At 37.7% G+C, this 6,014-nt stretch overlaps 1 protein-coding gene and 1 long non-coding RNA gene across 2 annotated transcripts in view; one reads left to right on the top strand and one right to left on the bottom strand.

Annotated features, from left to right (window-relative positions):
• The window catches only part of LOC107692432 (microtubule-associated serine/threonine-protein kinase 2-like), a 183,754-nt gene that overhangs the window by 116,586 nt on the left and 61,154 nt on the right, over positions 1-6,014 (top strand). The gene's annotated exons all lie outside the window — the stretch shown is intronic.
• Positions 5,216-6,014, bottom strand: part of LOC107692401 (uncharacterized) — a 1,445-nt gene continuing 646 nt past the window's right edge. The window contains exon 2 of the long non-coding RNA XR_001634644.1: positions 5,216-5,513. This is a non-coding gene — a long non-coding RNA (uncharacterized LOC107692401). The remainder of the gene's footprint in view (positions 5,514-6,014) is intronic.

The following is a 6,014-nucleotide window of genomic DNA, read 5'->3' as shown; positions in this document are numbered from 1 at the left end:
AAACATCGGAAAATAGGCATATTTTATTCAAGACATTATTATATGACATCAACATGCATTTATCATTCTTGCAATCACTGCCAGAACTTAAAATTGGGTTCTATTATTTTTCCTCAACTGAAAAGTAAAACCAAACTTTGTGGCAATAATTAAGACCAAACTGAACATGGTGTGTGTTTATGGTGCCTGTCGGCAATGTTGTCTCGGCGGGAGTGGGGCGGGGCGTGGTGGAGGTGGGGCTTAGGTAGACGATAGTATCAGATATCGCAATATTTTTAAAGGCAATTATCGATAAGATATTTTTGACATATTGCCCAGCCCTAGTTAGGCTTTACATATGAATTGTGGTTGGTGTCCAGAATGTTACACTTTATATCAAGTGGACAGTTCCTGAGGAGTTACCATGTAAGTACACTGGTATTACAGTGGTGCACCAACTCCACCAACTTGAGATCCAACTCCTCCCACTTTACCTATCCCTAAACCTACCCATTTCCACCCCCTGGATCCCATTTCCATCCCTAAACCTACCCATCTCCACCCCCTGGATCAAATAGTTCCAATTACTCTTATACATATTGTTGTTACAAAATGTAGTTATATATGTCCTGTTACACATTTGTACTTACACAAACCATTCGGAGGGTTGTTACATATGTGTAGTTACAGAAATATTACAGCTCTAGATACTATGTACCAATGTGTACTTACACTGTGGTTACATACTACATACACATCTAGTTACTATGTAAGTACACAGGTATTAGGGCCACTTAATATAAAGTGTAGAAGTTTTGATGTAGAAGAATGGAGTCTCCCCTTTCTCTCCGCTTGAGAATTTTGCCTAAAGAACTGTCATCCTATCCTAGTGCCAACCAGCTTTAGCTTCAGTGTGCCCAGTGTGCGTATGCTGAACTGCTGAAACAGCCTGTCAGCAGCATCTCTCAGGAATACCAGGGCAACTGACTGTCATGCAACTCAAAACGGGATCTTGTTTTACCACATGTTTACTTGGAGTCTGTTGACATGTCTTACTGGAACTGAGAGGTGGGAAGAGTTCAGTTCAGTTCACAAAGTACACTGTGTTTGAAGTGTGGACATACACTGGGACAGAATCTTTGACAGTGTGATATTAAGCCTTTGCCTTGGTCATGTTTATGAACTGCTTTAGGTCATCCTACATTTCCATGCCCTTCACAAGGACAAACACTCAAAGCTTTTCTTTTTTTTTAACCACTCACATTACTCCTTGCTTTCCTCTCTTGCCATATTCACTTAAAAGAATCTGGCCAACTGCTCAGTACCGTTGTCATGGCAACAGCAGCCTCCTGCAGCATCTCCTTTCCCCTACAACCTCCCCCTCTGGTCTCATCCTCCCGTCCCCAGGCAGACCTGAGGGGCCTGCGTCCGCCCCTGTCCTTGCCCCCAGCACCAACCCCTTCTTCTGGAGGTAAGGTTATGATGTGAGAGTGCTTTTGCTCCTGATCCAACCTCCTTTTCAACAGCATGCTGGAAAACTAGGCATTGTGTGGTTCCTGTTTCATCTAATCTGTTTTCCTAATGGAGTGGTGTGGTTTAGTGGCTAAACGCTCAGGGCGGGTAACTGGAAGGCTGCATGTACCTGCATTGTGCCTTCAGCACTGTGCCCTTGAGCAATGAACTTAACCCCAGGTTACTCAAGGTGATTGTTCATGTTATAAATGTACTATGTCACTTTTGATTAAAGCAAATAAGAATTTTTCTGTATTGACTACTTATTAATAACTATAGGCTGATTATTCTGTCAGGGCCAGTTTCTGCTACTATATGTTATGGATGGATGGATATTTGCTTGTTAAATGGTTTGAGGTTTTGGGTGTTTTTGGCTGTTTTTTATATACAGTGCAGTACGATTAGGTGATATATTTAATATTTATGATATATTCAAAATTATTTCATTGACAATATATAATTAAGTAACATTGCAGTGATTTCATTTTCAATTTAATTTGGCCATTAATAGGTTTATGAAGTTGGCATTAGGGGCACGGCACTGGATTGGTTCTCATCATACCTCTCTGATAGATCAGTTAAGGTGATGATTGGAAACTCGTCCTCTCCTTCTGCTCCGCTCACCTATGGGGTACCTCAGGGGTCCCTCTTGGGGGCTATCTTATTTTGTTTGTATATGCTCCCCTTGGGTTCAATCATGAGGAAATATAATATTTCATATCATTGTTATGCTGACGATACTCAGATCTACATTCCTCTTAGCTCTGATCACCCTTTTTCTGACCTTTTTAATTGTTTTGAAGATATTAAAGGCTGGACTGGCAGAAACTTTCTCCAACTAAATGAGAGCAAAACTGAGATTGTTGTCTTTGGACCCCCAGGTGCTGTCTCTGATATCACTATTAATCTAGATTCTATGTCATCAAACATTCATCCTTTTGCTAAAAACTTAGGTGTGATTTTTGACACTGATCTGAAATTTGAAAAACAGATAAGTGCTGTGGTGAAGAGCAGCTTTTTTCAACTAAGGCAAATAGCCAAATTAAAATCTTTGCTCTCGTTTAAGGATTTGGAGATAGTTATTCATGCCTTCATCACTTCCAGACTTGATTATTGCAATGTGCTTTATATGGGTCTACACACGCACTAGTCTAGACTTCACGTAATGTATGCGTGCGCTCTGTAGGGATGTTTTGAATGGTTTTTGCAAAATACTCGATAATGTCAAATCGCACATCGTTAAAACAACAATTACGATATTATCGCAGACGATATATATCGTACACCCCTATATGGGTCTCAATCATTCATCGCTGAATCGCATGCAGTTGGTCCAGAACGCAGCCGCGAGGTTGCTGACTGGTACTAAGAGGAGAGAAGGCATTTCTCCTGTCTTAGCATCTCTTCATTGGTTACCGGTGCAGCATAGGATCCATTTTAAGATTTTATTATTTGTGTATAAAGCATTAAATGATCTAGCCCCATCATACTTGTCCGAACTTCTCAGCTATCAGCAATCCTCTCGCTCTCTCAGATCCTCTGATAAACTTTTCTTGCATATACCTCGCTCTCGCTTGAAATTTAAGGGGGATCAGGCTTTTTCTTTAGACGGTCCTAGACTATGGAACAGCATACCTCTGGACATTAGATCTGCGCCTTCCCTTCCTGTTTTTAAATCCCGCCTGAAGACTTATCTGTATTCCGTGGCTTTTGGATGAAATGTATGTTGGTGTATGTTAATGTGTTTTTGTATTGATTGTGTTTTTTGAGTCATTTCTTTTTATTCTCTTAATCTCTATATTTACTTTATTTGTATATGTACAGCACTTTGGCATACACTAGCTGTTTTAAAATGTGCTATATAAATAAACTGACCTTGAACTTTATAAGAACCTGAAAAAAGCACAAATGTCAGGGCATGTCAAAAACACCCTCAAACCCCATAGGGTTAAGTTTCCCTGTGTTCATTTAGTGAAGAAGTCAATGGAAAACAACTTGATGGATTTTTGCTGATTTGTCTAGTTCATTTTTTGTGAACATTTTGAATAGGTTACCGTAATAATAAAGTTGCAACATTACAAGAAAAAAAGTCATAATATTTTATGAATCATCTCATTGTTGCTTTTATAGGAATAAAGTATGATTTAACTAATTAATCAGATGCATTTATTGCATTGATGAAGTTGCTGCCTCAGCGGCTTATTGCTTAGGCTTGTTTTATTTAACTTGGCACTAAAGCATGGGTAGGATTTTTTAAATGTTTTAAGCCTCATGCTCCCCAAGGCAGCATCTATTTATTAAAAATACAGTAAAAATAGTAATATTATGAAATATATTTGAAACAGAAATTAACTATGTAAAAGCCATTACTTACAATCCTTGCTCAATAAAAGTATGAATTCCCAAACTTTTGAATGGTAATGCATTTTTTAGCATTATTAACCAGCCTTATTGAGCAGATAATTTTGAGCAAATATACTTACCAATAAGCTTTGATATGGTTTGCTAAATCCCTGTTCATTAACACGAGTGTGTGTACCTGTGTGTGTGTGTCTAATGTCTGTGGGGCAGAATGAGAGTAATTCTGCACTAATGAGCTGCTCTGGAATGTCAGAACACCATGTTCTGTCCCAATTGACTGTGTGTGTTCACCTTGATCCCTCACTGATCTCTTGTTTGATGACACAAATTGCTGAGCACAGTCTAACTTTCGGTCGTCTTTAACTTGTGTGTTAAGAATATCTGCATTCACAATGTAGGAACACAATGTGTACATGTTTTTCATATTGCAAGGTCACATTTTAGGATATTTAGAGGGCACAGTGATCATCAACATAAATGTGGAAACTCTGACCTTTCATTCATATTCAGTAAAGCTTGAGGAAATAATTACAGTCTGCTTTGTTTTTTTTTCATGTACAACCATTTTCTTGCCTTCCTTTGCCCTGTCTATCCTCTATTGATCGTGATCAAAATAATAGAAAATGTGTTCAAAATGATTTTCCTTTCCTTTGAAGCCACATTTCCCCTGTGTATTGACTTGATGCATCAGACATCATTTCCCATTTTCTAAAAGATGTTATCGTATGAGTGGAAAGGCTGTGTTTTGCAGTTTCCCACAGGTTTAGACCTATAGAGAAGCTGCAGGAAATCAAGTCTTAAAACCTTTCAGAGCTCAGCTCAAGAGGGCATCCAAGAGAGAGGCAGGGAACTGTTCCAAAGGCTGCTTCTTATTTCCTTTCTCCATCGCTGGGTCTTTTCTCTCACAACACACACACACTTTTCTTTTTTCCCTATTTTTTTCTCTAAATGTGAATGAAAGCTCGATTTTGTTGTATCTACACTGTAAAAAGTAACGAGTTGAACTTACTTGGAAAACCTGTGGAAACTGATTGCCTCAAATTTCTCAAGCAAATTAGTTTATAATTTTTGAGTTAATAAAACTTACTGTAACTTTGTATAGGTAACTTGTGTATACGTATAGGTTACCAGAAAACTTGAGTGTTGCTAACTCAATTTGACTCAAATCTCAAATCAACAATTTAACACTGTAAGAAAAATTGCACATACTGCACTCAGGAAATAAATAGAAAAAAATTAAAAAATTAACATCCCTTTTATGACACCTTGTAAATCTAGGTTTACCATTTTCTAGAATTACCTTTTTCTAAATCAATAATGATCAATCATGAGCAATTACACTGAAAAATGCTCCATCACGCCACAATGACATCTTTCTACATCAGAAGATTTTTCAGAGATTGCATTCTAGGTTCAGCCATTGAATGAAATCAAAGGTGTCCTTCAGTACTGGAGGATACTATACTTTCATAGCATAAATCCAAGTCCAAAGAGCAGGCATATCTTGGGGAGGATTTTCCGGATCATCCAATACAATTGTACCTTCCAAAATTATTGCAGTAGATGTGGCATTAAATGCAGTGAGTTAGGTATGGCTCTAGAGTCCTCAGCTCAGGGATCACGGTCAATAGGCCGACTGACATCTCTTCTTCATCATAGTCCTAGAGACAGGAGTACAATATGACAAAAATAAGTAATTACATTTTAAGAGTACATATTCAGGTTAAACATTTGCAAACAAATTAATAGCTGTGTATTATGTATAAAGGCCCTTTCAAACAGTGGATCCCAGAGATAAAAAAAAAAAATGTTCAATCTGTTGTACAATCATTCAATCTGTTGTACAAAAAGACAAAACAAACTGAACAGTATGCCAGCTATACAATAATCTATTCTGAAACTGCTGCTTTGACATTTGAAAAGTGTTAAAAAAAACCTGCATTTTGGTTAAATACTGACATATATATTCTCTTCTGTGTGATTTCTAAAGACTGACCAGAAAACCATGATCAAGAGAGCACCCTCATAGGCCATGTCTTAAACGAGTGGTTTTCACATCTCTATCACTCATATATTAGACTCTTTGTTTTTGTTCTCTTGCTTATCTGATTTCTTTATTTCTTTCAAACCTCCTTTTTGATTTTTATATTTCTTTCACTTAC

The sequence above is a fragment of the Sinocyclocheilus anshuiensis genome, unplaced genomic scaffold, assembly GCF_001515605.1.
Source record: "Sinocyclocheilus anshuiensis isolate Anshui unplaced genomic scaffold, SAMN03320099.WGS_v1.1 scaffold70, whole genome shotgun sequence".
Taxonomy (NCBI): Eukaryota; Metazoa; Chordata; class Actinopteri; order Cypriniformes; family Cyprinidae; genus Sinocyclocheilus; species Sinocyclocheilus anshuiensis.
The sequence above is the reverse complement of the archived record's forward strand: the minus strand, read 5'-3'. Positions and strand labels throughout refer to the sequence as shown.